The 12,090-nt window shown below is 43.5% G+C and overlaps 1 protein-coding gene across 15 annotated transcripts in view; it reads left to right on the top strand.

The window, feature by feature from the left end:
• Window positions 1-12,090, top strand: part of LOC144606790 (disks large-associated protein 2-like) — a 583,035-nt gene that overhangs the window by 19,774 nt on the left and 551,171 nt on the right. For 7 of the 15 annotated variants that reach the window (XM_078423164.1, XM_078423160.1, XM_078423157.1 and 4 more), the window contains exon 1: window positions 605-850. The exons of 2 other annotated variants lie outside the window; for them this stretch is intronic. The gene's annotated coding sequence lies outside the window, so the exon portion shown is untranslated. Of the gene's footprint in view, window positions 1-332; window positions 515-604; window positions 851-982; window positions 1,085-12,090 lie in introns of those variants that run through there. 6 more of the 15 variants (XM_078423163.1, XM_078423159.1, XM_078423156.1 and 3 more) reach the window with 2 other exon arrangements.

Here is a 12,090-nt window from a genome sequence, read left to right as displayed (position 1 = left end):
TATGATAGTGTGTGTGTGTGATAGGGTGTGTGTTATAGTGTGTGTTATAGTGTGTGTGTGTGTGTTATAGTGTCTATGTGATTGTGTGTGTGTGTGATAGTGTGTGTGATAATGTGTGTGCATGTGTGTGATAGTGTGTGTGTGTGTATGTGTGAACGAACAACAAAGGAGGAGGGATACCATTGCACTCTCCTTTAACCTACTGGGTTGCAGGCTGGGTCTTCGCCTTCAGCTCCCCGACCACCCCGACATTAAAAGTGTCGCGGTGAATCGCGACGCCGGATCTGGCACGCTGCGTGCCCAATAAATAGATTAGACTTTGATGGAACTATTAGCTGTTATGAAAACCTCTTTTTGCCCAGGAGGATGTCCATATATGGCAACCCGAGCATCCGATGGATGGTGTTGCTGGAATCTGGAATGCCTGCCTGCCTGCCTCTGACTGGGGAATGGATTCCTTAGCGCAACAATAAAGAGAAAATAAAAAAAAATCATCCCCTTCCCACCAGAAGAGGTGAGCAGCAAAAAAATAAATAATAAATAAATATAAATATGCGGGAGGTGGTGTGTTGTTAGAGGCAAGTTAGCAGCAAATGCCTGAGCGTTGTGCTGCAGGGTCCGTTGTAGAACGCCTTGTGATCCCAACGCCTGCTCCTGTGAACCAGGGACCGCTGGTTAAACCATCCGCTGCAGTGCAGCTGCAGAGCAAATTGTCACCCAGCTGAAGTCAAACCATTCGGAGGTTAGGAAGACCTGCTATTTAGCCAGTCTCCCGAGGGAGGATTTGTTGTTCCGCAGCCGGCAGCTCCCCTCGCAGGGGGATGAGATGAGATTGGGATTAGTCTTGGAGGTAAGGCAGTGTGAAAAAAAAACCCTCGGCGTGGTACCCACTACCTACCCACCCACCCCTCCCTCCCCACCCACCCACCCCTCCCTCCCTCCCAGCTAGTGTTTCCTGACTGGCTGCAAATTCCTTGAATAGGAGACCAATGTGTGTTTTCTGCCGGCGCTTGCATCTACCATTCGACCGACAGACAGCCTTTCAAATGATCTCCTTAGAAATGGAAGATGAGATTCAAGGAAGGTAGGCTTGCGTTTTCGCCTTGCCACTCGCTGTGTGGTGCTGGCTGTTATTGAGTTTTATTCAGCGAGGATGCGGGGCGATCCGTAAGGATGGTTTAGCTGCAAACACCTCCCCAAAGTAGCTCCATTTGGCTGCATTTATTGTGTTTGCTGCATGTTCCTTCAGTTCTGTTGTATAGTCACAGCACGGCAAATTCACAATGAAACATCTGCAGTTCAAAGTGGGATTATTCGGCGGGATTTTTTTTTTCTTCGACATTCAACATTAAAAAAAAAAATTTAAAAATCCAATCGAGCTGAAGTGATCTCTTTTTTAACCTGGCATCTCATTTCGGTAAGAGTGAGTTGAAAAGCAGATGGTGACACGTGCTTTGATTCAAATTGACTGTAGCCAGGAATTCAATGGGCTTGTGAAGCTGATAGTGATTCTCTTCCCTGTAGTGGAGTGAAAAGGAACAGAAGCAGGGTTCTTTCATCCCAAATCAATGCTTTTTCTCAGAGATCCTCATATCACCATCTCCATATTGTGCCTCTATTTAATGCAATAGCCATTAAATTAAATGGAGACATTGGTTTAGTGCACAAGATTTCTACTGAGAATTAATATTGTCACACCCTCTGTTCTTCTCCTGTGTGCCAAAGGAAATTGAGAGGGGAGATATTTTTGCAGAGATTGCGAATTGTGAACCGAAAGAGTTGGTATCTTAAAAAAATTATAGTTATTGATTGAATTTGAAAACTGAATGAAGAAAATTCTGAGGCATTGATATTGCAACACCAGTTTGTCAGGTTCGCAAGAGTGTTTGTGGTATTTGTGAAGAGATTGTAATGAGGTAGTGGTGATTACTTGGTGCTGGAATATTAAATACCTCGATTTATAAGATGCAAGCTAACTTGAAAACACGGGACATGAAATTTTGTTTTGAGTTTCTGCAGCATCCACTGTTTATCAGTGTATAATTATACAGCTGTTGTCACTTCCAGCGTGGATAGGCTGGGAGAGGGGAACCTGGACCTAAAAACACTGATGAAACTTTACTTTGCAGTAAAAAACTTTTGCTGGAATTTCCCTGTTTAATTGGACTGAGTAAAATTCAAATGGGAAAGATAACATTGTAGTATTGATCAGATTTTGGGTGAGGTGATGTTATCCTGTCAGACATGTCTTGCAAGGTCCTTTGCCGTCAACAATTGTTGAGCCCACCATTTACAGTAGAATCCTTGCGTTAAACGGAACCAGTGATAAATCTGCAAAACAGCATCTCTTAAATATATGTGTTTTTTTGTTAACTTGCTCCCCGACGTAAATCACAAGGTTCAGGATATATTAAAACAAACTTTTGAAGCTCGCGTTCCTTTTGATTTCCAAAAGAATAATGGTAGGGGGTGGATGTGACTTGCCCTTTTGCTGCTGAGGAACAGAGGAGGAAGATTTTGGTGAATGAATTTATTGTCACGTGCCCCGCAGTACAGTGAAAAGCTTTTATTGAATTGAATTGAATTGATTATTGTCACATGTGACAAGTGACAGTGAAATTCTTTTGCATACCCAAGGTATGCAAATAGTTGCCCATAAAGGGCGCTTACAAAGTTACAAATTACAAAGTACACCGGCGCCAGGTCCCTCTTTGTTCTCCACTCCCCCCCCCCCCCCCCTCATGGCGGTCCTCCCATGCCCGGTCCCCCTTTGTTCCGTCCCCTGCCAGTGGTGTCCTCATTTCCACGTGGTCCATCCTCATCCGTCGGTCGGTGCCATCATCAACAGCAACATTAACCTCTCCCCTATCGCTGCTGTGTCCTCTCCGGACGCCTTGGTGGCACTGACCCAAAGCTAACCAGTCAGCAGAAAGACAATACATGATTACAATCGAGCCGTCCACAGTGTACAGATACATGGTAAAGGGAATATCGTAAATAACATTTAGTGCAAGATATAGCCAGTAAAGTCCGATCAAAGATAGTCTGAGGGTCTCCAGTGAGGTAGATAGTAGTACAGGATTGCTCTCTAGTTGTTGGCAGGATGGCTCAGTTGCCTGATAACAGCTGGAAAAGAAACCTCAATTACCAAACCACAGTGAATCATTCCTCTTGGTCAAGCTTCTGGGGATGACTGTGATGCCTATTGGCGGCAATTGTGAGCCTTGATTGCACCCTGACAACTTCAAGACGAGCGAGTTCTCTCTCCATTTTCCACACCGACTATAATGTCAAGACTTGTGCAGTTTAGAATTGAAACCACAGGAGTGGATTCTCAATTTGCACTCACCTGCAAAGCTGACATTTGTGAGATCAGATATTTGTGATGGAAACGGCCAGGTTTAATGTCGGTTGTCTTCTAATATTTGAAATAGACAACTTCTTTCACCCATGTTTTGACCCGCACAGTAACGCCTCAGCAATTTCCTAAGCTGTATTATCAACATGTCCGAGATCGTGGTGTGCATGCGTGTGTGTGCAGATGATAGATCATGTATAAACACATTAAGACTGGTGCATGACATGTTTTTTTGAACCGGTGCCTAAAAACTGGCATAATAATTTTCTTGGCATTTGCCTTGTTCAAATTGGCTACTAAGTTCCCAGCATTTCACAGTGACAGTGCCTCCAAAGTGCTTCGATGGTTGTAATCTCTTTCTGAAGTCTGGAAATAAAGGATTCTTTAAAATAACTTTTCAAAGCACACATGGAACATGCACATTGAAATGTGCAAAGTTGATAAATAGGCAGTACGGTGGTCTAGCGGTTAGTGTCTCTAAGTCGATAGCGCCAGGACTTGATCCTCACCTTACATACGGTCTGTGTGAAGTTTTCACGTTCTCTGTGATTTGTGTGGGATTCTATTTGGTGCTCTAGTTTTCGGCCACATTTTAGAGGTGCATTGATCGAAACAAAAACTGCCGCAGGAACTCGGTGGGTCAGACAGCTTCTGTGGAACAAATGGACAGGCGACGTTTCACGTCAGGACCCTTCTTCATGTCCCAACCCGACACATCGCCTGTCTATCTCTCCACAGATGCTGCCGGGCTTCTTCACGCTGTAATTTTCATTCGATGACTCGATGACCTGTTGAATTTCTCCAGCACTTTGCGTTTTGATTAAGATTCCAGCATCTGCGGTTTCTTGTGTCTCAAAGATGTATCGGTAGACTTATTGGTACCTGTGAATTTTTTCTTGGTGCAACGGAACCAAAGAGTAGTTGAAGGGATTTGAGAGAGAATAAGTTGTAGGGCTACATAGGGACAGGAATGGTACTGATAGGATTGTCCTGCTGATGGCTGACATGGACCCAATGGGCTGAATGGCCTCCTGTGCAAATAAGTCAGCAGCTGCAACATTTTATATGCAGCTATATTATGTTTGATCTTTAAACTTTTCTAAATCTCCATGTTCGCAATTATTAAACTAACTGCCTACTGAAGAAGAGTCTCGACCTGAAACGTCACCCACCTCTCCCGAGATGCTGCCTGTCCCGCTGAGTTACTCCAGCTTTTTGTGTCTATCTTTAGTTTAAACCAGCATCTGCATACCAACTCTATTATTTCCCCCCATTTACACCAGTTCTACGCGACTCAGTTTTGTATTTACTTTCTCTTTGGATTGTACTGCAGTGAATCACTTATGAGCCAACCTGTTCTATTTTCCAGCTTTCAAAGTTGCTTTGTGTTGCTGTTACAAATAATGTTGACTTCAAAAGGAGGAATGCATTATGTGTGCATGGCCTGGTACAATTAACTCTGGCCCTCTAACCCCACTTCAGAATAAATACTTGTACCTCATTAGTTGTGAGGGTTGCATAAATATATTTTTTTGTTTGTTTGTGGAAGACTATATTTAACATCAATCACAGCTATGTTACAAATAATCCAACCCATTGTAGTTACAGTACGTTTGCCCAATTTATTTCTTCGAAGTCTCTTTTTCCTGACCTTTAATGTTTCTAATACAGTAAAAGAGGAAGGGATTTTTTCATGATCCTAACAACATTTAATGACAATGTCAACTATGTACACTTGCTACCATATTAATTCATCACTTCATTCTACCAGTGAAAGTGTTTTAATGTGTTTAATTCATGGGGCTGGAAAACAGAAAGCGAGGAACATTTTTTCGGCTACTATCCGAGTGAATCTTGCGTTAAAATAATGCTGCATAGCAGATATATTGGCAATGTTGTGGATGGTGGTGCAAGGTTGCAAAGCTTCTCGTTTCAGTCCCTAGCACAAGTAACACCTGGTGTATCTCCCTGGAGGACCAGTATCCTAGGTTCACTGTGCACTGAACTGCAGCCATGTTCTGGAATACTTTTCTCCTGTTGCTGAAAAAGTAAGGAGTTGCAGTACTTAAAATAGGCATCTGAAGAAGGGTCTCGACCCTTCTCTCAGAGATGCTGCCTGAGTTGCTCCAGCGTTTTGTGTCTATCTTCAGTTTAAACCAGCATCTGCAGTTTCTTCCTACACATATGATAATTTAACATGTGTAGCTTTTCAACATTGTGTGGCTAGAATTGGAAATGTATGCCGGAAATCCCATATGGAAGTGTGGATCTGAGATTGGAAGCCAGATGGAATATGAAAATAACTCCTTTTGCTTCCTCCACCATCTGTAAATTAGCTCTAATTAGACATGTTTTCAAATACCCTCTAATTATAATAGAATGCCTCGGACACCAACAAGTAGCTATCAAATAATCAGTTTTCAGTGTCAGATTTTTCAGTACGTTCTTCGTTCATCTTTGCAAATGGAGAATGCCATTCAATTTCTGATTATTTTCTTGCCATATACACCAGGGTGCAATGAAATTCCTTGTTCGCATGAAGAGCACAGAGTAAACCCAACCTGACCACTTCACACTGATGCAGTGATCAAAAAAGGTGCATTGGCATTCAGTTTATACTTTCCAGAATAAACCATAGACATACAGTGAAGAAGGGTCTTGACCCGAAACGCCACCCATTCCTTCTCTCCAGAGATGCTGCCTGTCCCTCTGTATTACTCCAGCTTTTTGGGTCTACCATTGGTTTAAACTAGCATATGCAGTTCCTTCCTACACAGTAATGATAAATACAACAATGATGAAACAAAACAGCAGAATAGTGCAAGATTGTAGAGCAATCTGAAATAGTGTGTGTAAAGAAAAAGTACAATCGTGGAATAATTAAATAAGGCATAGTTAGAGTAAGAGTATGTGGGAGCACCTCTGGGAAAAAGGATGTGGAAAAGGTGATTGGTTCAGGAATCTGGTAGCCGTGGGGAAGGAACTTGTCTCGATCCTGGATATTTTAAACTTGAAAGCTCCTGTACTTTCTCCCAGAAGGTAGAATTGAGAAAAAGAGAATGGCTGGGGTGGCAGGCATCTTTAATGATATTAGATTAATGTGGCGCAGCGGTAGAGTTGCTGCCTTACAGCGAATGCAGCGCCGGAGACCCGGGTTCAAAACCGACTACGGGCGCTGTCTGTACGGAGTTTGTACGTTCTCCCCTTGACCTGCGTGGGTTTTCTCCGAGATCTTCGGTTTCCTCCCACACTCCAACCGGTTTGTAGGTTAATTGGCTGGGCAAATGTAAAAATTGTCCCTAGTGGTGTAGGATAGTGCTAGTGTGCGGGGATCGCTGGTCGGCGCGGACCCGGTGGGCCGAAAGGGCCTGTTTCCGCGCTGTATCTCTAAACTAAACTAAATTATCAGATGCCCTAGAAAGTATACATGCCAATGTGCCTTTTTGATCACTGCATCAGAGCGACGGGGTCAGATTCGGTGGCTGGCGGTATGGTTGCTTGGGAATTTGAAACAGTCGACCACCTCTGCAGCAGCGCTGCTGATGGGGACAAGATTCACCTTCTTTCTTCCTCAGATTAACAACCAACTTCCTTGTCTTGCTGATGTTAAGGGAAGAGAAAGCTCAGTGATCTTGCACTTATCTTTGTTGGTGGGCAGCAATGAATAGCTTCAACTTCTTGTTGGTGTCCATCAACAAAAGATGTTTGTTAGTGATGCGTTATCTAGCGTGTGAACAGTAAGGTTACAGTTCATGTAGGCACAGAGCAGTGAGCTTGCTTGCCAGTTCCCAACCCCTCCGATCACCTTACTCCTTAGTAATGAGGGGCATTGACACTGAAATGAGGAGATCCACTTTGTATCGTTTCCATGCTATGTCAAAAACCATCATCTTTACTGATTTGTGAGTTGTGCCTGAAATGGCACCATCAATTTCAGTGCAGAGAAGATATTTGGGTACTTTGCTAGGATGTGGGAGGCAACTGAACCCATATTTCATTTCAGTAACGCACCATGCACTTTGATGAACTTGTGAAGTTATCTGAGGGAAAGTTGTATTAAATCTGTACAGAACCTAGTAAGGACAGGGTAAGTTTCTCAGTCTACAAAAAATGACACGGAGTTGGCAAAACAAAAGCTTTTAATGATGATGACTGTTCTGCTGCAGTTGTACAGGGCATTGGTGAGACCACACCTGGAGTATTGCATACAGTTTTGGTCTCCTAATCTGAGGAAAGACATTCTTGCCATAGAGGGAGTACAGAGAAGGTTCACCAGATTGATTCCTCGGATGGCAGGACTTTCATATGAAGAAAGACTGGATAGACTCGGCTTGTACTCGCTGGAATTTAGAAGATTGAGGGGGATCTTATAGAAACTTACAAAATTCTTAAGGGGTTGGACAGGCTAGATGCGGGAAGATTGTTCCCGATGTTGGGGAAGTCCAGAACAAGCGGTCACAGTTTAAGGATAAGGGGGAGATGAGAATGTTTTTTTTCTCACAGAGAGTGGTGAATCTGTGGAATTCTCTGCCACAGAAGGTAGTTGAGGCCAGTTCATTGGCTATATTTAAGAGGGAGTTAGATGTGGCCCTTGTGGCTAAAGGGATCAGGGGGTATGGAGAGAAGGCAGGTACAGGATACTGAGTTGGATGATCAGCCATGATCATATTGAATGGCGGTGCAGGCTCGAAGGGCCGAATGGCCTACTCCTGCACCTATTTTCTATGTTTCTATGATACCAAAACTGACAGTGTCAAAACATCATGATAAATTGAGGTGACTTTGGCACTCTTTCTCAAGGCAGGGCACTGATCAATATTTATATAAAAGTCGTCAAAGTCTTCATGGAGGCATGATGGACCGCAGATGCTTGAATCTGAGGCAACAGGCAATCTGCTGGAGGAACTGTGTGGCCAAGCAGCATTTGTGGAGAGAAAGGAATTGTGTAGGTTTAGCATCAAAACCCTGCATCAGGACAAAGAGTTGAGAGGGAAGATAGCCAGCAGAAAGAGAAAGTGGGGGTAGTGGGTAAGTGGATAGTGGGTAATTGTTCCACACCTCTCCCTGGCTCCAGCTGTCCATCCTCCTTCGCCCCTCCTCAGTCACCAACAGGCCCTTGTCTCATCACTACCCCTTTTGTTATACTGGCTATCATCCCTCTCCATCGCAGTCGCAATGCAAGGTTTCAATCTGAAACGTTAATTATTCCTCCCTCCCCCCCCTCTCTCTCTCTCTCCCCCTCCCCCCCTCTCTCCCCCTCCCTCTCCCGATGCTGCTTGCATCATTCCTCCGGCAGTTGTTTGTTGTTTAAAACTTGTATATTGGACAATGAGACATAAAGAAGATGTATTCAAGTGCACAGTGTGCCACTAAAGATCATAGAGTTAAGCTTGTCATCAATGAATCAAATTAGAAATTTGAATGAAATCTTTAACTACATGAATGGTAAGAATGTCAAGTCAAAGTGTCATACAGCATGGAAACAGGCCCATCAGCCCAACTTGCCCATGCTGTCCCAGATGCCCCATTTACACTAGGCCCATCTGCCTGTGTTTGGCCTATAGTCCTCTAAACCTTTCCTATCCATGTACCTGTCCAAATGTCTTAAATGTTGTTATAGTACCTCAACTACCTCCTCTGGCAGCTTGTTCCATACACCCACCACTCTCCATGTGAAAAAGTTTGTCCCTCAAATTTTTATTAAATCTTTCCCCTCTCGCCTTAAATCTATGTCCTCTGATTCTTGTATTCCCTACTCTGGATAAAAGACTGGGTGTAACACCCTATCTATTTTCCCCATGATCATATACACCTTTAAAAGGTCACCCACCCCTCAGCCTCTCCGCTCCAAGGAATAAAGTCCTCGTCTGCCCAACCATTCCCTGTAGATCAAGTCCTGGCAACATCCTTATAAATCTCTTCTGCACTCTTTCCCGAGCAGGGACATCCTTCCTAACGCAGGGCGATCAAAACTGGACACAATATTCCAAACACGGCCTCACCAACGTCTTGGACAACCGTAACATAACATCCCAACTTCTATACTCAATACCCTGATTAATAAAGGCCAATGTAACAAATGCCTTCTTGACCACCCTATCTACCTTTGACGCCAATTTCAAGGAATGTAGAGTGGTTGGGGTACAAAGAATAGAAATATTGAAAGGTAATTAGGAAGATGTGTTGATCGGGTGAAGTGCAAAGGCCAGTAAAAAGCTCTGGAGAAATATAAACACTGTTGGGTTCAAAGGACTGTAACTGTCCTGTAAATTCAATGTAAACAATTCACTATTACTACATCTGTGACTATTTTCATTTTGGTATGCTCAAGTGAATGTGGAGATGATCTTCCAAAAGTAGCCAAGTTTATTACTGGTTTATCAAACAGCCACTCCAATGGATTAAGGGACAAAGAGTTTTCTGTATTAAAATGCCTGATAAAGTGTTTGATGCGGATGATTTGTTACCCACACTACAATCATACTATTGGTTAATTGAATCAAATGTATGCAGCTCACAAAAAAATCAGAATCGAGTCAAAAACATCTGAGCCGTGAAATTAAGCTGCATTATACAATTCTCTCTGAATTGTATGTGCTGATTTGCTATTTGAATCATGACAGCCCATTTTTAATGTGAGTTCACAGGCATGTGGTCTACCCAGTGGTGTAGCAGGTGTCTGCTTGCAACCCGTGGCCTTAAAGTCTCCAGTACACAACTCCGAACTCCATTGGAATTGTGAGGAATTTTATGTAAATGCGCAAACTGCGTGCGAAATTTTGGATCATCCCAATGGGTTACTCCATGCACTTGGAGAGTCTACAAAAAGAAAGTATTCTTAAATCGACCGCGATGCTGCCAGCCGTGTCATCGGAAACTGTCACTGTTTCGGGGCACGGAAGGACGGTCCAGGGGGGAACATTTGCGCTGGGAGGGTTTTGTAACATTCTCAAGTCTTGCGTGCGTGGACACAGCCTTTGTCTTCAGCTGCACTGTGGGAGGAAGCGGTGGGCGACAGGATGTACTTTCTGGCTCTTGTCAGGTGGGTACTACCATCGATTGCAGATCTAATTACCGTGACTGCACGAGCGCATCAGAATATGGGTAGTCTGAAGTAGGTATCTGAAGTCCTGACTCTCGAAAGCCTTTCTAGCATTTATAAGGTGGCAGGCAGGAGTGTAATGAAGTGCTCTTGTTAGGATGTGCTGCTTCAGAAACACTCAGGATGCTGAAGATCGTCAGGGATGAAGCTGTCAGCATGATTGGCACATGGCCCACCTTGTTGTATGTTACCTTCCTCCGTCACTGGCTCTCTGTGGCTGTTCAATGCATCATCTACAAAATAAATTGCTCAAACCTGCAGCAACTTCTTTTGACAGCAGTTCGCAAGCCTGCAAGTTCTATCACATAGAACAACTTAGCAGGAATACCTGCCCCTTCAGACCTTTGAGCAGCATCACCTTTACCTGAATATATATCACTGTCTGTTCATTGCTAATAGGTCTACATCTGGAACTCCCAATCTAACCATAGTCTGGGATCACCTTTGCCACCTATCTTTACCACAACAAGAAACGATGACAGATCAATTTTCAATGATCATCAAATGCTGATTTCCATTGATAATCCCAATGAGTGTACGTGTAAAATAATAAAACAAATATTCTTTATCCTTCCGAGCTATCATCTTGCCTTCTTTCATGTTAGTGAACATCCATGCATTTGATAATTTTACTGATGAGTACAAGGCCCATTTAAAATCATCCAGTGACTTTGACATCCACCATCATGAGTTGCTTTGAAAGGATGGTCATATTTCACATCATTTCTAATCTCCAACACAGTGTTTAACCACTACAATATTGCCTTCCATTGTCACGAGTCCATGGCAGACACCATCTCTCCGGCCCCACACGCATCCCTGGAACTTATCCCTGGTCCCAAGGATACTTATGTCAGACTCCTATTTATTAACTATAGGTCAGCCATGGATCTTATTGAATAGACTACAATCGGTAAGGATAGGCGATGAAACATCCCACATGATAATTCTCACCCCTGGTGTCCCACAATGCTGCATTCTCAGCCCCTTACTATACACCCCATACCGTACGTAGTAGGCTAGATCTTGAACGATGACGAGGCGAGTGTAAAACAACAACTTCTCTCTCAATGTCAACAAAACAAAGGAGCTACTTATTAACATCAGGAAACGAGGTGGAGTACATGTGGAGATGGTTGCGAGCTTCATGTTACTCCGTGTATTTATCACTTAGCAATTCATCCTGGTCCAGATGCTGTGACCAAGAAAGCACACCAATGCCTTCACTTCCTCAGCAGGAAATTTGTTGGGTCTCCTATGACTCCAGGTCAAGGTCGGTTTATTGTCACATGTACAGTGAAATTCGAATTACCATACAGCAATACTAAAATAAAGTAACAAGACACACAACTACATAAAAGTTAACATAAACATCCACCACAGCGGATTCACCACCACTCTTAACAATTTCTACTGATGCACCATTGAGAGCATCTTATCCGGGTGCATCTCGACTTGTTTTGGCAACTGCTCTGACAAAGACTGCAAGAAATTTCCGACAGTTGTTGATACAGCCCAGCCCATCGCACCGTACAGCCTCATCTCTGCCCTATTCTCTCCCACACCCTCATCAAATCCATCTTCACTGAAGAAGGGTATCGACCCGAAACGTCACTTATTCCTTTTCTGC

Source organism: Rhinoraja longicauda, chromosome 27 (assembly GCF_053455715.1).
Source record: "Rhinoraja longicauda isolate Sanriku21f chromosome 27, sRhiLon1.1, whole genome shotgun sequence".
In the NCBI taxonomy this organism is placed as follows: domain Eukaryota; kingdom Metazoa; phylum Chordata; class Chondrichthyes; order Rajiformes; family Arhynchobatidae; genus Rhinoraja; species Rhinoraja longicauda.
Note: the sequence above shows the minus strand (reverse complement) of the source record. Positions and strands in the feature narration are given on the sequence as shown.